The 25,376-nt window shown below is 35.6% G+C and overlaps 1 protein-coding gene across 5 annotated transcripts in view; it reads right to left on the bottom strand.

The window, feature by feature from the left end:
• The window catches only part of bru1 (bruno 1), a 138,118-nt gene that overhangs the window by 97,897 nt on the left and 14,845 nt on the right, over positions 1 to 25,376 (bottom strand). Inside the window, exon 1 of one of the 5 annotated variants that reach the window (XM_089464992.1) lies at positions 24,480 to 25,040. The exons of the other annotated variants lie outside the window; for them this stretch is intronic. The gene's annotated coding sequence lies outside the window, so the exon portion shown is untranslated. Of the gene's footprint in view, positions 1 to 24,479; positions 25,041 to 25,376 lie in introns of those variants that run through there. 5 annotated transcript variants of the gene reach the window in all.

Genomic DNA, 25,376 nt, shown 5'->3' with positions numbered 1-25,376 from the left:
TTTGTGCTCGTCGAGTGGCATGCAAAGCATGCACAAACGTACGACTAGACAACAGTCCGAGACCGGTTATCCAAGCTGCACCAAATGAAAGAATGAAAGAGCACCCAAGCCATATATATAAATATATATGTATAGAGGAGAAAGAGGTAGAGAGAGAGAGAGAGAGAGAGAGAGAGAAAGAGAGAGAGATAAAGAGTAAGAGAGCAAGCGCCAGCTATTCTCAGACAACTGTGCAGCACAGTGTAAAAGATACTAAACAAACATTCTAGTTTAGATACTTGCAACACCAGACCAGCAGCAAGGGCTAGTGAACTGCCAAGCTATTGAGGCAGCTGTCAGTGGCAGGTGTGTGTGAGTGTGAGTGTGTGGGCGTGTGCGTGTGTCAGACCGTGTGTGTGAATGAGACTTGACCAAACTGCTTGCTTGTAAGATGCTTAGCCATGTGCCGTTGCTTTTGTGGTCAACTTGCAACTACTTGAATAGCATCATCTGACCACAAAATTATCTTACAGTTTCATTGAAAGCCATTGAAAAGCGCTTTAAGATAAGCTGTCTCGCAGCTTGCAAGCGTCGATTGATTCCCTGCGATAGCTCAGCTTCACATTTAGCCACAAAATGTTCTAGAGTAAATTGAATATCTGAGTCTCGAAACTAATGCATTTCGAGAGTATATTCATTAAAACAATTAACTAGGAATTATTTGCTGAGAAATAGTTTTGGTAACTCTTCGAGGCATTTCGCTTTTATAACGTTCAATGCGCAATAGTGCTGTTAAAATTATTGCTAGAACCATCCATAGAAGTAATTTTCATAAAAAAAAAAAAAAAAAAAAAAACATATTTGAATACTATATAATATGCAAAAAGCAATAAAAGCAATAATTGCTGGAATAAAGCGAAAATTCATGTGCATTTTCATATTAAAATATAAATTTATTTTAATATTATAATATGAATAAACCATCTGCGGAAGACTACTGAGTGGAGCCACTATCCAAGGTTTTGCAGCTCTGACAGATTTATATAGGACGAAATCAATCTATAACTGTGAAGAATTGTATTTTATGCAATTTATAATTATTTATTTATTTATAATATTTATTTTGTAATATTTGTCATACTGTTCTACATATGTGCATTAAAATCTATAGAAAAAATTTCAACTTTAAATTCTCTACTGTTTGTCTGTCTTCGTTTTTTGCCTTAATCTATTGTCAAAACTATGCCAAGTCTACAACTTAATTAGGCAAAGCCGCAACCAAAACAGCACCAACTAATTATATCAAAGAAGAAGAAGAAGAAAAGTGCAGAAGAAGACGAAGAAACCCCATTTGTGAATTACTCCCCAGCTATAGAGCCTTGGGCGCGCTGCTTGTCTTCATATAACTGAGCAGACGGCATCTTTTATGGTTTATTTTCACGTTCTTTTACTTTTTGTTTTTTCTTGCCAGTCTTCCATTTTTTCATTAGTCAGGAGCAAAGCTGTCGCATAATAGAATTTGAAAAGGCTTTAAAAACTAGCTAGCTGCGCGCAACGTTATCAAACTGAAGCAAATGAAAAGTAATGAAAAAATTGTGGAAGAGCGAGCAAAAGGCACTGTGATGAAAATAAAAATGAGAAAAATATATAATAGCAACATCAAAGACAAGCGCCATAACCCAAAAACATAAATCCCATGGAAAATAAATAAAGCAAATGGCAAAAGAAATGAATATGCTGCAAGACTTCGCGAGTTCCCAGATTATATAGAAGCTAGAGACAAACACACGCATAAAACTCTCTATGTGGCAAAATAAAAAAAAAAAAAAAAAAAAAAAATTGAAGTTGATAAGCGGCAAACGACGAACCACTTTCCAACACCCCATAGAGCAGCCAGTAGAGTGTGGACTGCTTCTATTGAATGCATTTGGCACTAGGTTTAGGTTAGGTGAGCACAGCTACTACGACTGCTACTGGCCCCAAAGAATAGTAGACCAGCCAGGGCAAGCTATGGAGCCACAAAAAAAAAAAAAAAAAAACATAATGAGATTTTGCTGCATGAAAATGACAGAACAGAGCATAAAGAACTGCGCGAAATGAAAGTTAGAAGAACACAAAAAACCAGTACACTATATTGCAATCTTAAAGTTTTAAATAAAAATGCAAATATTAAAAAATATTAATAAAGAAAAAAACACACCAGGTTTATGATGCGTTAAAATTTAAGATTCCATTAAAAAGATTTAAATTGGAAACACTTACATATTATATTGTGTATATTATGTTTGTTTATAAAGGTAACAGGCCTAATAAAGGAACCTGTTAATTTGAATACGACAAGGGAGTAGAAATGTCTAAGTAATTATAATATATGAAGAACTTGAAGGTAAAAGGCAAAGAGTTTCAAGAGAAAGAGCGAATGAAGCGAGCAAATATCAAAAATAACCGTTTTCCGAATGAAGGGTCTCAGACTCAGACTCTGAGAAAAAACTCTTGGAAGAACCGATTGCCTCTGGGTTCTTTAGTGAATTCGTTAGCGATCGGCGAGATAATGTGTATTTGCTCCGTTTGCTCCCCAATCGTTTGATTGAGTAAAATTAAGCAACAAGTTTTTTATGTATGTTTGGAAGGTGCTGGGTTTTTAATTTTAATTTAAACACTCTCATTCAATAAATATAATTCTTATTTCTTATATATCTTTCTTTATCCTCTTCATTCCAAACTTTGCGAATTAATCCAAATTAACTTATTCAATTATCTACATATGCAAGAAATAAAATTAAAAAATTTTTTTTAATATTATGTGCAAGGGCTATAAAGCAATAATATTTATTGAAAATCAACTCAATTGTGAATTGTGGATAATATTTTCATAATTGTTGAGAGCTAACAACACAACAAAGCCCAAGTACTACTTACTACTACTGTCTAATTATGCATTTAATGTTTGCTATTGTAACTCATTCTATTATAATAGTTACCAATTTATTTGTGGACTGATGAATTAAATCAAATGAAGCGTTTGTAGATTTCAAAACTGTCACAAGTAGTCGTCCGCAGAGGTCAGGCTGCACATAAATTATCAGCTGACGATTTAGTAAATAATGCAAGGCGACTTTGTGCAGGACGATAATTAATTCAAGGATCTAAATCAGCCAGGACAACGTCCAGGAGCAACTACTTCACTGCAAACTCAACTCAAATAGGCAATGTGCCAATTATTATGCCCTAAAGACGGCACGTCTACAGCAGCAGCTTCTGGAAAATGTTTATGCACCATTGAAGTGATTGCAATTATTATTATGAATTTGCTTGTTAATGCTCCGAGATAATTGTGAGAATTGTGTAAGCGAGAAAGACATGAAAATACACTTTATTTGTGGGCCAGCGAGTAGAGTGAGGGGATGCTCACTGCCATTGATTTGCTCAGAGTCAATGAATAAAATATATTGCGCATACGCCACGTGTGTCGCAAGCTGTGTGTGGCTGTGTGGGTGTGCCTGTCTGTGTGGGTGTGCACTAAAATATTTATAAAGCACTAAAAACTTGAGATGTTTCGCTATTCCCCAGCTCGAACTTAAACAATAACAGGCCTAAAAATTAAATATAGCCAACGATGCGATTTTCATTGTGAGTCGCCTAATGGCTGCTAGGATATGGCTGTAGGGGCAAGATGGAGGCAGTCGTCATGGCCATAACCACAAGCAGCATAGTCATGGCATTCACAATCTCTGTCTCGCTCTCTATCTCTCTCCCGCTCTCTTTCTGTCTTGCTGCTGGCACATAAAACGAGCCACGCCAACAATAACAACAACAACAAGAGGAAGCAACATCAAGGACGCACAGGATGAGTAGCAGAAAGCAATTACTTCGACTGCTGCTGGTGCTGGTGCTGGTGCCGCTGCTCTTGCCGCTTGTTGCTTCTTCGTGCAGCTGAGCAGAGCCAAAACGGAAAACTTTGGTGGCCCTGCCAACCAGCGAGAGTCAGGCAGCAGTTCATGCTACACTCGCTTCTAGTCAACTGTCAATATTTTACTTTAAGACAGCGCCACATCATTGCTATAAATTTACTTGATGCGCTGCTGCTCGCAACTGCCACGAGCCAGACGAAAACAGTCAAGAAGACAACAAACGGGCTCAAGTTAGCCGCAACCAAGTTACCAAATATCTATCCTTTGGCTTGCTTGTGTTCTCATAAACTATTTCGCCGGTATGTGAAATAGTTCATTATTGAGTCAAAGCACATGTTGAAAGGATACGATTTAATGAGAGCTCAAATGATAGATTTTATGAAAAATATTTGAATATTTGGATTTGGTACGGATATATTCGGTACTGATTCCAGTATCACAGATCTCAAGGTCTATTGTATATATAATATATACTTATTGAAATGGGAATGGAAATAGACCCTTATAAAGATTATATTATTATTAAGATATCTTATATCAAACTAGAGGGTATTTTATATGAATAATTAGAATAATCATTGAGTAATATAATCTTATTGAAATGGGAATGGAAATAGACTCTTATAAAGATTATATTATTATTAAGATATATCAAACTAGAAGGTATATTATATGAATATTACAATAATCAATGTGTTTATAATTGAATCTTATGATTATACTATATACTACTATACTAGGTTATTTAATATAAATAAATATATAATATTCTATAGAATAATGATATTAAAAATTTTCATGAAATAAACCAAATGATAATATTTCATCAAAGTTAATTTATTTTTCAGCCTGCATTCACAGAGTTCACTCATAATATTTGTCGAAATGAGAGCGAATTGAATTTCAAGCTCTAAACCAAGTTTATGCTTACATAGAGCTAAAACTTTGAACCCGGACTGATTCTAAACATGTGCTCTACTTGCACAGTTTTTGACTCGCCGAGAGGGTGGAGTAAGAACACAGCACCTTCTTCCTTCAGGCAGTCGGACACAAAATGTTGAGGTCACTTTCAAGCTGCTTGGCATAAATCTGTGCCGTCTGCTCGACTGTCTTGAGCCATGGCGCACAAGTTCAACAGACAACAGGACGCAGACACGGGCACAGGACAACGCCTAAATATTGTGTTAGATGGCCTTGGCCAGCCGTTGTTGTTGTCGTTGTTGCTGGTAATCAAGGCATTAAGTGTGTTTACCGTTTATTTTATTAGATTTTCAAGGCTAAATAGCTTATTGCGCAGCATTTTGGATGTCATTGTTTGCCGAGATATTCAATTAAAGTCAATTTTTTGATTTAATTAAAAGTTAAGCCCCGGTTTTCAGCTATGAATTATTTATGTCATCGTCAGCCGCGAAATGCAAAAACCAGCTGCTGCTGCTCACGCAAATAAACTGAGCAAAAAATCAAGAAAAACTGAAGTTTGCTAAAGCCACAACCACAAAATGCAAAAAAAAAAAAAAAAAATAAGGCGAAAAACTGATGGAAGGAAACTCTCTTACACTCATTAGCAAAAGTTTTACTGGACCGGACTTGCTGCTAGCCACCGCAGCTAACCTTTTCTGGTGGCCACAACTTATTTTAAAATGTACGCACCGCTCAAATGGCCACAGTATATGCCAAATATATACATACATCTACATATATAACGTTGTATATATCTATGTATGTGGTATACTCTATATTTTTTTTGTTTTCAAGCGCTTGCAAAAGTTTTTCGTTTAACTTTTCTTAACCCAACCCCGAAAACGCGAAGTTTCTGTTGTCGCATTCTCTGCAGCATTTTCTTTTATTTCTACTTTTAGCACTTTCTCAATATCCGGCAATCCGAGTGGTTCGGGTTTTGCAACTTTAACGACGTGTCCGAGTGGCAGCAACGGCTGCTGCCATCGACTCGCGCGTATTTCTGCCATTTCTACTAACAAATTTATCGCGCTAATCTGTCATTTTTTGCTTTATTATTATTTTATATTTGTTTGCTTAGTTTTTTTTTTTTTTTTTTTAGCGGAAAACTGAACAAATTTTGCAGCTGTGGTTTTTTATTTTTATTTTTCATGACATCTGCTATCAGAACCGTTTTTGTATCTGTTTTGCTTAGACAGGCTTTCTGAAGGCCTCAATTGGAAGTTTCTCAGCAAGCCTCAAGTTTGGGACTGAAATACGAGAGTAAAAACTGTATACTGTAGACAAATTTTAAGTAATTACAATCGAAACTATATTCTTTAGTTAAACTTTTTGTTGCATTTCAGACACTAGTCAATTATAAAATTAAATTATGACTTGTTTTAAAAAGAAATTCACTTATTTGCCGCACTTATTTACTTAAGCTACAAGCAAATTTGCTTTTCAGTTTTAACAAATAGAAATATTTCTCGTGTTTGCCATATTCTTACTTTCCCGCTACCACTCTCTCTCTCTGTCTCTCTTTCTTTATATCCGTCTCTTTTGAAATTTCAATTGCCAAATTTCGGGCTTTCAACTATTAATTGTTGCTATGTGCAGTTTATGGCTTACAATAAATGTACGAAAATTGTGGCTGCCTGGAAAACAAACAGCGACAAGAACAATTGTAACACAACTGCGAAATTAGCAGCAACGTGCAGCCGAGAGCCGATTGCAACCTGCATTGCAATTTTCATATGCCAATATTTATTGCTTGCCAAGCATCAAAACAAAATGCACAAAAATCTACACGGAAACAAGGAAGAGATATTGCAGGCTATAAGGGATTGAATGACCGAAAGATACCCATTTTTAGTTATAATATAATCTGCATTTGTCATTGTCTGTATGAAAAGTTATTAAACAGTGAATGACAATGAATACCGTACAGAATGTCAGAAACATAATATTATGTAAGCAGATCATCTTAATTAATATATATTTTATACTAAAAATATATTTTCGTTGTCTTAATATATAAAGAATCCAAATTAGAATGTCAGCTAAATCTCCTCCTCATCTTAAGAGTTTCTAATTAAGATTAGTCTACTTATCTTAGGACTTATCTAAGACTGGTATATTTTCAATTATTCAAACTCATAACTTCATCTACCTCACACAACTTCGCCCAGGGTATATATATATACACAGCCGCACACGTAACTATGAATACACAACACGATGCATTCGCAATATAAATGCAAAATGTAATTCCCAAAACAATCGCATGGCCATGCACATTGACTGAGGTAAGCTAACCGCCTAGCATCGAAGTGATATTTCACAATTTATACACCCGACTTTTTTCCCCTCACTTTTGCCATATCAATGCCAGATAGCCAAATGAAAAAGCAAGCAGTGAGGGCGGCCCGGAGAAGTGACAATTGCGAAATGCTTTACACAGGCACCGTAATAATTTATATTCCTTTATTTGATATTATCTAATTGCTACAAATACTGTGTGCTGGATGGATTGCAGTGCAGCTGTAGATTGTCAGTCACGGGAAAACAAATCTCAATTGTGTCGTAAATGAGAATGAAACACAAACATAGAAAAATATTGGGTAAGGTAGGTCAGTAAAATTACGATTGTCAAAAGAGAAAGTAATTGAAGAGTTGTTATATTCAATTTAAAATCAAAATAAAATATATTTAAATGATACAAGTAGGTCAAAGGAATAAAGAGGATTATATGAAATTTGAAGGTAATAAATTGACAGTGGAATACACAATATAAGTGGACCAAATATGCTATGAATAACAATGAAAGTAAAATATTTATTTAATTTAAAAATTAAAAATGCCAAACGAGAAATTTAATTATTCAATCGACTGAAAAACCCAAATAGGATTTATTAATAAATTTGAAATTTAATTGAAAAAGCAAAAAAAAAATATATTGTACATGAAAATATATTTTTTTCATATACGAAAAAAAAAAAATAAAAGAAGCCAACAAAAATAGATTTATATTAATCTAGTACTGTCCAAAAGCACAATAGCTCCATTTTTCAGTAACAGATTCAAGTCAATAATATTTTTTATTGCCTGCTCATATAAATAGATAAATCTGCCTCAAATCAAAGCCAATTAGTTTAGCTTCAAAGGAAATGCTCAAATGAGTAAGTTATCCCATCAGTTAGCAAAACAAGCTAATTATCTTAATGCCCTTTTTCATATGATTTACCCAAATACAAAAAGTAAAAATAAAAAATCAGCTCATTAACACACATTAACGTTCGCATATATAGACATGTATAAAAATCAAGCAAAAATTAGAAAATTAGCTCATGTTACGCTTTAATTAGTATTTAATTGCTTAATAATGCAAAGCACGCGTCGTATACGCAATTTATTTGATTTCCAAGGCTTCGAGTGAACGAACATTGTATAAATTAATAAAACATCAACGGACGCCATTAATTTTATTACATACAAATATTTTTGCGTGCGATCGCTACTAAACGATGCTGACATAGTCAATGCGCCCAACCCCCTGAACGACCCGCAACCCCTATCAACAACACAACCCCAAGCACGCAATGGACGGGCGAGCATTGCTGAGGGCAAGTTTGGACATGCCAAAAGTCGTAAAAGCGCACAAATCTCATAGCGCAAGTCAAACCAAATAAAACAAACAAAAAACTAAGGGAATTGGTAGAAAAGTCGATGTCGAAAGAAAAACGAAATTGATTTGTTTGTGGTGGTGAAGTGGGGGTCAAAATTTAGTTGTTAAATGGAATTTCGTATTAATTAGCAAATGGCCAAGGCAGTTAAATGAGAAATGTGCCGCGTGCTGCGTGCATGGGCCACATAAATTTCGACTCTCTGAACTGGAGGCAACCATTTAGACTGCTCACTCTTTCTCTTTCTCTCTATCTCTCCTCTTTACAGGTGGGCCAATAAAAGCTCAAAGTCAGTTGGGCATTAAAAAGTTGACTTTGCGAGTATTTGGCACGCAAGTTTCGTTTTTAGTTTCAGTCTGCCGAAATGTTTAAGTGTTTTTGGCATTTCATGTCGACTATTTGGCAGACGGGCGCATTAAAAAAGTGGACAATGTGTTAATTGGTTCGGACACGTCGTAAGCAGTTTGGGTGTGGGGGCTATATACTAGGAAGTAGAACAATTACAGTAAGGGCTTGGTTGTGGATGAACTAGAACTACTTTTATGAAAATCTGATATGATAAGAATTGAGTTCATTAGAAGTGAGCTGAGGGGGGCATAAATGAAGGCGTAGTTGGTAATACGAGCATCGAAAGTACGCTCTAGTTGGAAGTGCCTAGAAAATACTAGGAAATATGCAAAATATTGTTGAGAGCTGCCATGTTGACATAATAAACTTCCATCGATAGATACACATCTATCGATAGTTAACCATATCGATGGCTGAGGAGGTGAATACTTGGCGTGCCATTACGAGTAATAGCAGAAGAGGTGGATACTTGGCGGGCCATTATGAGTTATTGAAGAAGAAGAAAAAGAAGAAGAAGAAGAAGAAGAAAGTGATCGGCAGATTTAAGCTTGACTAGAATGAGAGAAGACGTGTGCGTGGAAACAAGAAAATTAGAAAATAAATAAAAGGCCTCCTACAGTATTATTTATCAACTTTGAACTAGAGCCGCTTTAAGCAAACCTATCTAGCATCATCTTAAAATAAGATGATGTCTACTAAACTTTAAACATTTATTGTAGCAGATAGCGCAGACAGCTTTAAATATCAAATTAGCCAACTTTGTGTGCAAGGCAACAAAATGGCATCACAAATTCTATATGGCTAGACACACAAATACAGCTTGCGACACATTAATTGCCCCGTTGTGATTTGCATGCATTGTTGGGCCGGCCAACTGTATTAGAGTGAGCCGAGAGTGAGTGCATTTAGACGACCGAGCGAGTCTACCACAAACAACTGCAGCATTTCTGTCTGCCTCGACTCTCACAGTGCCCGCTCACCTCCTGACTAATTACAATGTGTAGAAGTACACACTGGCATATAATGCGGACAAATTTTTCGACTTCAGAGCGAGCTGTCATATGGAGAGGCATCAGAGGTTAAGAGCAGAGCAGAAGAGCAAACAAATATTCTCAAACGCTGATAAATGCAATAAACTTTTGACAATATGCATTGTCAATTGTCATTCATTTGTTTTTGAACCGCGTTTGTTGTGGCCACTGATAAAAAATGCATATATATAGAGAGAGAAAAGCGCTTCGCTGCTGCTGTGTTTTTCCCCGACCCTATCTATATCTGTTTGCTTTTTACATTTTCTCGACTTATTGTTATTTTTTATACTTCTTTTTTTTTACTGATATGCTCTGCTGTGCTGACATGTCAGTCAAATTGTGTGGCGCGCAGCCATGTTCAATTTCTCGTTGCGTATTCCTGTTGTATTTCATATATATACATATATATATATTTCACTCTCTCTATATATGTGTATATATATCGTATCATAATCTTTACTGACACGCGATGCGTTTACTGTGCGCTGTTGCTCTGTGTTTGATGTGCGTTTTTTAATGTTATCTGCCAGTGGGTCGAATATTTTTTCTGCTGGCTTTCCGTGTGTCTGTCCTTGTCACTCATTTGTTGCGTCCATCAATTTGATGTTGTCAATTTTCTGAAAATTTATCGTTTACTGCTCCCGAAATTTGACATTGTCATGCAGTTCGTTAGCTATTTGGCGTTGTGATCTATTTAAAACCGTTGACCGTTGTCCGTTGACAGCTCAACGATAATAATTGACAACTCAACAAGAATATCGCGTTTAACCATTGAAGTTTTGAAAAGTAATAAAAAATATATTATTAAATTTTTATGTTTATGCAAAAATACTATTTATTGCTATACTCTTTCTAGTTTTAAACAAAACTGGAAAGCTGAAGATTTCCTTATTGCATATTTACTATATCAAATATTTGTTTTCATATAATTCTGTATTTTGTAATATTTTTAACATATGCCAAAAAATTTTATTTTTTTTGTTTTTTATTTATTTTATTTTTTTTTTAATGTTAAATTAAATAAATAATTTTAATTATACATTTTTTTCATTTTTCTGTTTTCTATTGATTTATATTTTTTTTATTCATTTCAATTATTTGTTTCAATTGTCACCTAAATATTTCATTGCTGCAAAACTTCAAGAAATAAAGCCCCATTTCTAAAGCTGAATGGAATTTTGGTGGCCAAATTGCTGTACTACTAGGAAATAAAATTGAATGCAGACACACTCAAAAAAAAAAAAAAAAATAAAATAAATAAATAAATAAAATAAAAATAAAAATAAAAAAAAATTACCGCAACTGCATGACAAAGGCATTGAGGAACTGCAGCAGTCAATAGCCGTAAATAAATTCCAACCCAACTCGTGGGCTAGTATGCGGCGCACTGATAAGCCCGTCATAGATTTGCCATAAAATGCACAGCACAAAAATTAAACAGAAAAAATCAAAATTAAACAAAATAATTTCAGCCTGTATTTCGCCTGGTTGCATTCAGAGAGTTTTTACCTCGTTCCACCGCGACAAGCACCGACGACGACGACGACAAAATGCAACGTGTGCTGATAAAAGTGCCATAGGGTTTTTCGGGCAAATAAATGTGGGTGTATGTGTATATATACATATATATGTGTGTTTGTGTATGCTGCAGCCGCATAAAATAGACAACAACACACCAAAGCCACAAAAACAAAAAACAAAAATCCAGTGGCATAAGAGATATTGGAGCAGAGCAAACATGAAACTGGCGCACAAAGCTGTTGACATGTTTGTTGGCCTGTGTGTGGCGAGTGAGAGTGATACGACACACACACCCACACACACACACATGCACACAAAGGCACAGACACGAATGCAAATACAGTCACAGATACAGACGTATAGATAAGTTGCGACCCGTTGCTTGTTTATTTATATATTTTGGACTCAATGTTAATTCGTGTGTAATAGACAAAAAAAAAAAAAAAAAAAAAAAAAGGAACCGAAAAAAAAGGTCACACAATATCAAAATCCCTTTTATTTTAAAGCAAAGTATCAGTCGGTATCTTTTTCCTGCTGTTCTCTTTTTTTTATATGCATCACACGCTTATCAAGCGCCAGCGCCCACTCAAAGAGCATTTCGGTCCACCCTTTTTTTTTTTTTTTTTTTTTGTTTAAACCATCTGCAGGTGTTTGACTTGTCCCTTGTTTTATAACTCGTCCCTGCTCTAGAAATATTATCTGACATTTTCTTTTGTTTGTTTAACCTTTTTATACAATTCCATGGTTATTTTTCCCTTCTCCGCTTTGTAAACTGTTAAATTGAATTAAGTCAGTGAAAATGTCGAGATTTGTCTGTCTTTGCGAATTGGATTTAATTCTAGATTTCATGGAATGTGTGTGTTTGGCGCATTGAATTTGCTCGTTCATTGAGATAAATTGAATGCGTAGGACAGGACAGCACTATGCCGGTAAAAGTGAAGGCAAAATTGAATGGACCAACGACAAAGCTTTATTCTTTAAATATTAGATATTCGTTTATATGAAAGAGCTCAAAAGCTGGCCCGGAGCTTAAAAATTGTTGACATTTTATATTTCAAACGTATAAATATGAACATAATCCTGATTCAATGTCAAAATGGCTTTGACATGTAATAAATGGAATAAATTGACTTTTATGGATGAAGTAGAGAAGCATGTAATAAAAGAATTTGTTGAATTAAATTGAAAAAGTTTTTTTTTTTTGAATGAAAATAGGAGATATTCAAAATTCTAAACAATTATAAGCTGTGCTTCCAACGAACGAGAATTCCATGACTGGTTCTGTCTTTTACAACGAAATCTGCATATAAATTGAAGCATATGAAAAAATCTATGAATACCTCTAATCTTCAAACAATTCTTACAGTTGAGAGCATATAGGTAAAATAAGCTGAATAAAAACATTTAATTGCATTTCATTGATGTCCATGCTTACAGTATTCTTATTTACGGAATCTTATTAAAATAAACACTTGACCCACAGTTTTATACAAACTTTGCAGACAATCAAGTGTCAGGTTTCATTAAGCAATACAATTTTAAGTCTTGAGTAATTAATTTGATTTATTTGCTCGCTGAAGCTTAAAGAGTTTACATAAGAAATAATCGATTGCCATGTAGCTATAGCCTTAAATTGTTTTCACTGTGAAAATGATGTACTTTCATGGAGCGCACAGATTTACAGTCTGTTTTGAGGCGCATCAATTATTAAATATAATAAATATGCTACAGTGCGTATGAGTTATGTTGTTCGAATTGTTATATGTATATGTATGTATGTGAGCTGCTCTGGTTGATGCTGTTGCAGTTGTAGTTGCTTCTTGTGTGTCGTGGCATCGTTTGTCGCTTGTTAATTTGCCTCATAAATAACACATTTATGACACAGAGTATAACACACACACACACACACATACACACACATACATGCACACACACTGGCATTCACATTACAATCCAAAATACACGCACATTGTACGTTTGTTTTGCTTCCTCATTCCATGCTCACTCTCTCTCTCCCTCTCTCACTCTTTCGCTCGGTCTCCCTCTCAATAGCTCTTGCTCTCTATTAGCTGCTTTGATATGCAAATTTACGCCACTTTTATTTACGTTTGTACGTTTGTCTACATAATAAAGTTGCGCCAGATTTTTTGCATTTATTCATGAGGCAACGCACACACACACACACATTCACACATTCAGCAGCCACACTCTCATGCACTCTCCCGTAATAGTTTAATACGCCTATAATTGTTAGAAAATTGTTGCCGGCTTTTTTCGCCAGCTGCATTTTAAATATTTTATTAATTTCATCTAAATTTTGCGTGACAATTTAAAAATTGGCCACGTCTAGCGTTGAGTGCATATGACAGCCATTGTTTGGCAATTTCATTCTCTTTTGCGCCCTCTCCCGCTCACATATTTAATCTGATTGTCTGTGCGGCGCTCTCATTGATTTATGTTTAATGCAGTTTTTCGGGTAGCGCATTTAATTTATGTTTTAAAATCATCGCACTGTTTTTTTTTTTTTTCTAGTTTGCCAGTTTTTGGCGGAAGTGGCGAGCGTTTGTTTGGTTTTCGAGCTGGTTTTGTTTTGCATAAAATTTTGCTTGCTTTTTGTGCGTGAAGATCCCTGTGTGTGTGCTGCTGGTGTACGCTTTTATATTTTCCTATTCGCTATTGATTTTCGAACCTACTTATCTACCGTAAAGTTTTCCGTTCATCTGAGTAAAGTTCGTCTAATGATGCAGTCAAAGAAAATAGTAAAAGTATTGAAGAGAAATCTGTAACATAAACTTGAATATTTAACTACTCAATTCATATTCAACTACATCTAAAGACCTTGAATAGCCATATTTAAGACTTAATAATACATAGGAATTCAGCTTCCCTCATTTCATTCAGAGCAATCAAGCATTTGTGACTTTCATTAATTAATTCATTCCGCACTTCTCATTTTGCCCTTAACGAAAATCAAATTTCTCTCTGACCCACCGTAATGCTTCTTAATACTTTTCACACGTACGCACACTCACACGCGCACGCACATTTAATTTCTCAGCATTTGCTTATTTACGTATTTATTAAATGCGTCATCCTGGCCATCATTAAGTAAAATCTCGCAGCTGCAGCGGCAGACAAATGAGAACAATAACAACGGCTGTGGCAGGCATAAAAATGTCCTTGACATAAAGATGTGAGCATATATAGCCGGCGCCACGCCAACCACACAGATCCTGAGGACTTTATTAAGACATTTTACGTTGAAATTTATATAAAAGTAGAAAACAGCAGACATGTACACACACACACACACACACGCATACAACAGAAGCAGAGACACCCACACCGGCAGCCATAAAGTCAGGCGCAGCTGAATTTCATGCAGGAATCGTGAGATTTATGACACTGCCGGCAGAGATAACAACAACAGCAACAGCAACAGCAAAATCAACAACAACAACAACAACAAGAACGACAAGCAGCACAAGGACGTAGCTTCTTTGCACAGACAGCACACAGCAAGTCCTCACGTTTCGCACGTGGAGGCTACGCTATGTTTGTCATAAAAGCCAAGTTAAAGCAGGCCTCGGAACCAGGCCAAGCCGAACCATAACAAATACTGCCAAATTTCGGCCGATTTGCGGACTTAATATGCCAACTTTTGATATAATTTGGCTAAGTTGTCAGGCTTTGCTTTCAATAAATGAAATGTGAAGAGAAATTGCTTGCAATATAAATATTATTATATAAATATAACAGAGATAAATTGTTGTATGATTCAATTATTATAGAAATATTTTTATGTTTTCATTTTTTCAACATTTCATTTCAAGTATTTCCCTAATTTTTTTTTTTTTTAATTTAATTAAGTTTGCCCTTTCCAGTAAAAATCATGCGCCAAAAAAACCTGACTTTATGAGAGTTTAATTACTTAAGAATTACGCAGGCAACTCAACGAATTAAAAATTAATTTGGGCTCAGTTTGTTTCTAGCGCGCCTAAAGCTTGAAAATTTAATTAAAATAAAGTTAATTTATGCAGGCTGCGAGGAATTTCGTGGTGCCTACATAAATTTAAATTGTGGCTTACAATTTGCAAAAGAAATTTATAAGGTTAAATACGGATGTCAATTGTTAAATGTGGGCATACAAATGGCGACAAAAGCAGCTGCTGTTGCAGTAAACAAATTAGCTCCCGTTTCAACTCGCGCAACACAAATACAAATACACACGCACACACACATGTTGTAAACAAAATATATGGTATATATGCCATTGGCAGCTGACGCGCCACAAAAAAAAAAAAAAAAAAGAAGAGCTGAACGGCAGAAAGCTTCGGAAAAATATATATATATTATACAGTATACAGTGAAAGCTCGCTTAAATGAACACACGAGTTGATGTAGGAGAGTTGTTGAGCAGAAAATGCTGTTAATATGTCTAAAAATGCTAATAAGAAAGTATTTTGAAAGCATAAATTGGATTAAAAATTGTTTTGAATGAATACCGAACTTTTTGCTGAAAAACATAAAAATATAAAGAGGTTTCAGTAGGTTAAGTATAATATTGATAAATATATATATATTGTATACATCGAGGAATATAAATTGCCTGCATAATAAAAAAACTCTCCGCTTAAGCCAGCTTACAACAAAAGCCTTTACTGTACATACGCACTTTACAAAATACAATAAAAACAAATGAAAAGAAGCGAAGTCAACAAATTGTGCAGCATCTGAGCAAAATAAATAACAGTGCAAAAAATATATATGTAATTCTTGTTATTGTTGTTGGCAGAAAAAAAAATGTGAACGCAGCAATTTAAGGCAAAGTTGTCTGTCAATAAACGATGCGGCGCTTAAATGGCTATTTCTGTTGCAGCCAGCTACCGCAGCTTTAAGCCCAGCTGGTGAAAGCCAAGAGGGGAAGGCGGGCACGCTGGAAAGTATGCTACATGAATGCATAACCTGTGGGTCAGCAAAAATAATGTATCCATGCTTCATTGAGCCACGACGCTGACTGGTCTGAATTGTGCCGGTCTGCTGTGACGCTCTGGCTGCTCGCTCGCTTGCCTGCCCCGATCCCCTCTGGCTGGCTGAGTGAACTACCTTTTGTGGTCGTATGCTGCTGCTACGTTCATCATCGTCAGCAGCTACACAAAAAGGCAGTCGACCAAAGCCAGCCGCTAGCCGCCAGCAATAGTGACAATAACAGGTTCTCGTAGGTAAAACAATGCTGCACAACATTTGCCACAATTGTAACGGCGAATCAACGACAATCCGTTGACCAGCTTGGTCAGGTGAAAATTTAAGATCGCTGCGCGCCTCGACCACAACGCCAGGCGTTTTTATTCACTTTTTCAACACCGCTCAACCAACCCAATTTTCATGCGGCTTGCACTCGCTTTTGTTTTTTAAAAGCCGGTTTTAGGCAACCGAAATTGTGGGTATATGTGGTAGCAAAATGAAGCAAAAAGCTAAAAACGTATTGCCAAAAAAGGCAGGAAAAGCTGGCAGAAAAATATGGAAAAATTGTGCAAAAGAATATTTATTTGCATATATATTCAGAGCAGATAATTTTAAAAGTCGATATACATTAATATAACTATTAATGCATGTAATAATAATAATCTAATTCATATAATTAATTAAATATATAATTATTTGTTAATAATTTTATTTTTTCTAATGGTATGCTTACATACTAACTTTTAGAAATATAATTTAAAAAATATATATATTTTAATTTATGCATTAATTTTGTCAGATTTATACAGTTAAGTTTCTCAAATCCATTAAATTGATTATTTGTTATAAATAACAATCCTATTATATCCTCTACGCATATTTTTATATAAAGAATTCCCAAAGACAGGGCTTAACATATTTTTCTTACAATTCCTTTAAATGAAGCCGCAAATAAAACCAATGAATTCTTACATGTACTAAATATCACAAATATTCATTATCTTTATTGCGCTGCGCCCGTCCTTTAAACGTCAATTAAACCAGTCACATAAATATAAAGAAACAATTTGCCAGCTTCAGGAAAAAAAGAGGCAAAAAAATGCTAAGGAAAACGCCCCATAAAATTAGCAATTTCCATGAAAATATTGTCGCTTTAATGTGAAGAAAAATGCGAGGCACATTTATACAGCAACGAGTCCTTTGAGTACAGCCCATGCGGGTCATAATTTAGAGCTACGAGAAAATACACACACGCACACACACACACACGCACACACACATAGTAGAGAAAGACATTTAGAGTCATTTGAGTGCCGCCTTTGTTATAAATACAAACATGCCATATAAAATGTATGTATATATAGATATATACAAATGTATGAATAGCATAATACTGTATTCTTTTTCTGTTCTGAAAAGCCTGGGTAAACAAGAGTAAACACATGTCTGCTGCTTTGGAGCATCAAATAACGCAGCGCACTGTGCAACAAAGGCCACTAAAAATATTATATCTAATAAAGCAGCAGGCAAAAATATAAAGCAAAACAACTGCCAGCCATAAGAGAAATGTTCTCAGCAAAAAGAAAAGCAGAAAGAAAAAAAAATGTATATATATATAAAAAAAAAAAAAAAAAAAAAAAAAAAAAAAAACACAACAATAACAAAAGGCATCAATCATAAGTCAGAGCACATGCTACATAATCTGCGTCCACCCAAACTCCTCCTTCTCCTCACTTGGCTAACAGCTTTCCGGGCTTCCTATCTGCCTTGGGGTGCTCTTTGGCTCTACAAGCATTTCGCCCTCTATACTTTAGTCTTTAAGACAGCAAAAAGGCATTTTGAAAAATAGCTGGAAGTGCTGCAATGTTCTTCGTATCTCCCCCCACTTCAGATATGCCCCTGCTTCTCTAAGCTCTGACATTCAACGCATTGAAGTCTATTTGGCACGCCTTGGGCATCTGTTGGCTGCCGGCGGCATATGTTCATTAAATTTATTAAATTACCGAGACACACACGCACACACTCACACTTACACACGCTCTGCCGATGAGAGAGCAAGGACAACAAGTGTCAGAACATATTCGATATATGCGACACCAAGCGAAACAACAGCAGCATCTGCGCAGACATTGCAGCATTTAATAAAGACATGTGAAATTCTAACAAAGCTGTACGCTAATTGGCTGCTTAGACGGACGAGACAGACATCATTAAATTAGATGACGATGTGAATAGAAAAGCAAAGAGTATGTCTAGAAATTTCGAATAGAATGAACTAAGCAAATATTGTTAGCCAAAATAAGTGACTGCTGGCAAAGACATGGTTTTCATAAAGAAATCTTAAATAAATTAAAAAAAATAGTTTTCGACTAGAAAAATAGTTTGTATTGAAAATAAAATTGCATTTATACAAAAACCTTGTTGCTTAAGCTTTCTTTATACTTTTCATATGTAGTTATTTTTCGTTATTTTCTATTTATTAATCAACTATAAATAAGCATTTGAGCTGCCCACAATCCGGTTCTATATTGCGCCTACTTTCACTTTTGTGTGTGCCACATTGAATGCTTCAATTGTTATGCACACAAATGAAAATTAAAACAATCAAATTAATTTTTATGGTAAACTTGTGCAAAAAGCATAATACAAATAAATGGCAATTAGTAAACAATGCAAAGCAATCGAGTATTAAAAAATAAAACAAATATTATTCAAGCTGTAAGTATGCTAGAGCGTGGATATACCTCTTATTGATAAGAATATATAATGAAACAAATATTGTTAGAATCGTCAAAAAATAATATGTAAAAAAAAAATTGGAATAGTTTGAAAATAATTCCAAGTCCTGTACATCCAAATATACAGTAGATGTAAATTCATTTCCGCCAATTAGATAATATATATCGATCGAATTTACTAGTTCCGGATATTTATTTATTATTGTTATTAATAGTCTGTTGCAGTTTTTTAACAATTTATATATATATATATAAAAAATATATAACCATATTTTTTTAATAAAAAATTATGTAAATACTTCTTTAACTGCTCGACTCAGTGAAGCTCACAATCCAAAACGAATTTAAATTCCCAACACCGATAAATGCGTGGTATCTATTATAAAAAAAAAATCTTGGCCACGCAAAAAAAAAAAAAAAAAAAAAAAAAAAAAAAAAAAAAAAAAACACAAAATAATAATAATAAATAAATAAAAAAATACAAAAAAAAAAGAGTTTATCGCGTTTTTAATCAGTTCAACCGAGCGACCGACTGGCCAACCAACCAAATAAAGCTTTTAATTGTTGCCAATGGATTAAGGTTTATATGCGTATACTTAATATCGCTGTGAGCGCGCTGCTCGCTCGGTTTGTTTGGTCGGAGAGAGGATTGTGAGCATTTTTTCCGAGTGGCTTTGCATCTGTGCTAATAGTAATTAAAACTATAAATTTTCAAGTAATATTATTCAACAAGCAAGCGTGAAATAATAATAACAATGTACATCTATATATGAACGCAGTGTATATATGTCGTTTAATCGCTTTTTTATAACCAATTAATTGAAATATGATTGGTAATTAAATGCATACTTGATGGCCAGTGGCATATTTTCATTTTTCAAACATAATTAATGCCACTGTACACAAATAAACGTAATAAAAATATTAAAATATGTAAGTGCGCTCAATTAAAGTTGAAAAGCGGCCAGCAATAACAAAAGGCACAACAAAGCAAACAAAAAACTATAGCCCACTTTTCAGCGTTCGATAAATGTGAATGAAAAGTGCGACGGCACGTGCCACAGCGTCTAGTCTCGAAAACTAATTGAAAGGCAGACAGACGACAGTCAAGCGACGTCTGGGCGGACAGCAAAAAAAAGTGAGTAAAGAAAACACACAGTAGGAAAAACAAATTTGCATACGGCGCAAAATGGCCCACAGCCGGCAGCCTACACAGAGAGTGGCCAACGAAGAAAGGAGCAAGGCAAAGGCAAAGCTTGAACTGGAGCACAGCTGCTGCTGCTTCTGCTGCTGCTAGCTTGGCGTCCTTGCCATCGTTATTATCCTGTTATCTCTCTAATAATGCCTCAGAGAGTTTGTAATTAAATTTTTTCAAAAACTGAAGCGCCCATCGTTAGAGCAGCCCGTAGTCCTAGCCACAATGGCAGCAACAGCAGCCGCATCAGCATCAGCTACTCATCTCTGAGATGCAAAAAAAAAAAAAAAAAAAAAAAAAAAGGAGAAAAGAAAATAAGAGAAGTTTCAGATACAAACGACGAGATACAAGCTGGTCGCCAACAGGCGGGTGATCGGGGGCGGCGCATAAAGAACGTTACGCGCACGAGTGCCACTAGTTAGTCAGATAATAACGCTCAGCGGAAGCTGTTCAAAACGGAAACGGAAGTTAAGTTAAGCGCACTACTAAACAGATACTCAAGACCAGCTCAAGCCACACTACAGCACTACAGCAATGCGACAGACAAATGGACAGAGAGCGCATTGCGTCAACCGAATGACGAATTGAATCATAGATAATAGAGAGCAGCTGACTGAGGTAGAGAGCGCTGCAAATGTGTTCCATTAAACGTTTTCGCTACGATTTCAATTCTATGATAAGATAGTAAGATGGCGTGGGAGAAATATGAGTAAAATACTTGTGCTCCAAGTCTACAACGTGGGAGACCTGAACGCTACAGCTCTTATAGATATAGTGAACATCAGACATCATTAGCACTAGCATCATTTACAGTCTTTGCTCACAGATCAAAACTTCAATCTCATTAAGCCTTGCTAGGCTCATTAAATGTTCACCTTCAGCGAATATTAAATAAGAGGCTTAACACAACTATTCTACTCAACCTATTCAGAGCCATTATACAAACACAGAGGAATATCCTTCCCCGTTCACAAATATTTCAATGAGCAACCCCAAAAAGTATGCTACAATTTTCATTCTTTGCGAAATCAGAGCACAAGAGATTTCGCAGCATTCAGAGTACGTTTTTATGGCTTCTAATTATGGTTCAAGCGCCGTGCTCTGTTTTGGTCTGATGCCGCTTTGCTAAGGCAACCTGCTCGTTACACCCACTAACACAAATTAGTTACTACGCATAGCGCATAAAAAGCATAACAACAACAAGAGGAGCAGCAGCAGCAGCTACAAAGTCTGGGCACTTGTGCAACCGCAGACAGCTCCACACAGTCACGTCAAAGGCTGTTGAATGGCAGGCGGCGGCGGCGGCAGCGGCGGCCACGCCGATGTGGGCGTAGCCAGTGTATTTCATTTCACTTTGTTGAAAATCGTGTGATGTCTATTTAAATGGTTACGTAATTGCATAATTATATGGCTGCCCAACCGAAGAAAGAAAAAGAACCACACACAAAGCGAACCGAGCACCCAGAGCAGCTATGCTTCACACAAGAGTTTGTTTTTTTGGCTTAATGGGACTGTATGTATGGGACTGGGAGGTGGGAGCTACAACTTTTTGGACACGTGCACAAAATAGATAAATAATAGAGAGACAGAACAGATAGGCAGATAGAGAGACAGCGAGCGAGTAGTAGGATTTAATTAAATGCCATAAATCAGAGAAAGCTGACAAGTTCAAGGAAATCATTTTGAAAACTACACAACAGCCGAATGGACTGTAAATGCAAATTGCATTTAATTAAAACAGAATCAACTAGAAATTGAGGAAGTACGAAAAATGAAAATAAAATAAAAATAAAAAAAAAAAATAAGAGAGACAGAAAAAAGCAAACGCAAATCAAGAAAATTCGCATCCGCAGCACGTTTTTCAATTAAAAGCTCGTTGCGGCAAAGACTTGCCACTTCTGTTGGCTCCACACGCACACATACATACACACTGAGCCAAAAGCAAACTGTCAACAAGCAAGCGAAATAATATCTATATAAATTTTGAGGAGCGCGTGAAAAAACGCGCTCGCGTTTATTACCGCTAACCGCTGCTGCACGTGATTTGTGCGCGATTCTTTTTTTTTTTTTTTTGTATGTTTTTACCAAATGGAAAACATTTGCGGACGCACAAATACAAACATACAAACACACACACTCACAAAATAGATAATTGCCAATTGAGGTGCGGTTAAATATTTGAACAAAATTTGCTTAATTTCGTTATCGCACAAATTTTATCAATTTTTATTGAGTTGGTGGCAATTATTATTGTTGTTGCTGTTTATTAAATATGCTTTTGCATATTGTTGCTGCACATTTAAGCGTTGTATAAATATATATCTATATATATTTTTGTTTGCTAAACATTTATGAATCAATTATTTAAGCAATCGAATTAACAGCAATAGGAAAAATTATTGGGCAGACAAGAATTATTAATTTACATTTATATATTTTCATAAATATTTAAGAGTGAAGATTGATGCATTTAATATTAAAATAAATTGCAAATTATATAAATTTACACATAACACTTCATTGATGAGCTATATTGTTAGCAAGCAATACAATTTTTATTAAGGCAATTATTTAGAGAGAGGGAACGAATGGGAGATTGTATAGCTCTGCTGGCCATAAAAGATTTAAAGCATTTGGGCAAATGCCTGGAATTATTCAAAAACACAATGAGCAAGCGTGTCTAAGGCTGAAATCAAAACATTTATCAAATATGCATTTCGCATATTCAAAATTAAATATTTAAACACTCAAAGTGACTGCAATAATAGCAACAAAAACAACATTGAAATGGCAAAGCACATAATTTGCTGAAGAAAAATTATTGCGAGAAATTGTAATGTAATTGAGGCAAAAGCAAAAAAACAGGAAATGTGGAGAAAAACAATAAATAAAAGCAAATGAAATTAAAAATTTATTATGCTCAGCTGCTGCGCTTTGTTGTTGTTTTTGTCGAGCCGAATAAGAAGAGACAACAATAGCAACAGCAACAACAGCAGCAGCAGTCAGAAACGGAAATGAATATTGCTGGGAAAAACACACACACAGAGACAGCTCATCGAGTGGGAGTACAATGATGCTGCCTGCTCGCTGCTGTTCAAGTTTTGCATTTCCGGTATGCAAACAGCAATAACAATAACAACAACAACAACAACAACGACGACGACACGCAGACACATGCTCAAGACATAAAAAATGTGTAATTGTTGTTGTTTACCATTGATAAAGCTTAACAGTCAAGGCATAGAAGACAGAGCTGAGCGGGCAGCCACAGACAAAAACTCATTCGCATTTAACACGTTCACAATAGTGACGTGGCAAACAGCAATATTGCAAGTACATCGAGCTCTTACAGTGGACATTAACTAAGAGCACCCCAAAGAGGTCGTTAATAGAAAGAAAAGTTTTTAATAACAATTTCAAGTGTTGCGCGAATCAAAAAAAAAAAAAAAAAAGGGAGTTATATAAGACTGTTTAAATATATATATATTTTTTTTTAATATACAATTACTATCCTGTATTTTTAGATATTTTTAATATCATCATTATATATAAACAAAATAGTTTTTTTTCTACTTTTTGATACATATGCATCAAGTAAATTATAGCAATAAAATTGCCTTGATAAGGGATAGAATTTCAAAGTCTGTTGAAAATTATAATTGATTTGGCTCATCCAGTTTAACAGATGCCGCACAAAAACTTTGCTAGACGTCTGTAGATCATTTTTGTTTTCAATATATTTTTGATTAAATTGTAACTTCTTAATTTGCTTTTGTGAAAAGTTTGCGAACAAAGCGGAGATTAGGCAATAGCTCTCGACTTTTAAGTCTAATTATACATACTTATTGAGCAGCTCAAGCTGGCAATAAAAAGAAAGTAACTTTTTTTAAATTAATTGATATTGTGTAATGAAATGTTTAATTTAATTTGATTTCCTAGCCAACAGACTTAAGTTGTTCACATGAAATCTAAACATTGAATATTTGTGAATTCTGTTATGACAATACAAAACAATTCCTATTCGCTGCAGCATTTAGGCCATATTTACTGTATCGAAAGAAAAATACTTGGAAATTCAAGCACAGAAGTTACTCACACACTCATCACACACACGCACACGCCCACACACTCACTGGTTGCCGTCACATATTTAACAACAATAAAAATACCTTTATTTTATGTCTCTTCGTCTTCTCGCTTTTTTATTTAAAACTCTTAAATTACGCTTAATTATTTATTAAGCAGATTGCGAGCTGCGTTGGAATTTAATTTGGTCGGCGCGCGTACCGTGTGAACGGCTGAGGCAATGCAGTGGAAAGACGGGCAACCGGTTGTTGCCTTTGCCTGGCTGTCATTACTTTGGTCCTTGCTCTGGCGTGTGCCCGGGCACTTTGAAGTGCCGCAGCACTTTTTGGCATACACTTTTTATGGCGGGCCAGACTCTTCTCTACATATATATATATTTATTTCTTTATTTTAGATTCTTTTTTTCTTTAGCTTTAGATTGCTATTGAGTATTTGGTTTAATGTGCCCGAGCGAGGACAACGAGTCCTCCCACGCGTTTCAGTTATATTTAATAGAAATTTCTACGATTTATTGTTTTGACTGATGTTGCTGCTGCGATTGGTGCTGCTGGAAAGCAAAAGCAACGCACACAACAAAGAAGAACGCTTAACGTATGCACGAGTATAACGAGACGACAAGGATAACGCGCATCCGCACCGTTTGAATGCACGATTTGTACTAAACTCAGCCACGCACAAATCGTGCCAAACTACGCTCGGCAATCGCCAATGGCAAACTGTGAATTCATCGCCCTTGTGCTGCGAGCCAGGACTTTGCTCTCTGTTTACAGGCGGCAGTGTGTACTAAAACCACGGACATTTTGCGCTCGTCTCGCTGCGAGAGCAAATAAACATTCGTTTCGGGCTTCGCCAGGCGAAACGGTTCGTGTGTCCACATGTTGCCGTTGGCCAGCAACCTGTTAGACATCGACACGAAACTGAAGCCGGACTGTATGAATGGCAAGTGCAGCAAGTCTATAGAAAAGCCTTTGGAGAGCCAC

Source organism: Drosophila arizonae, chromosome 3, assembly GCF_054131065.1.
Source record: "Drosophila arizonae isolate 15081-1271.41 chromosome 3, UAZ_ARI_1.0, whole genome shotgun sequence".
NCBI classification, from domain to species: Eukaryota; Metazoa; Arthropoda; class Insecta; order Diptera; family Drosophilidae; genus Drosophila; species Drosophila arizonae.
This window is presented reverse-complemented; position numbering and strand designations above follow the sequence as displayed.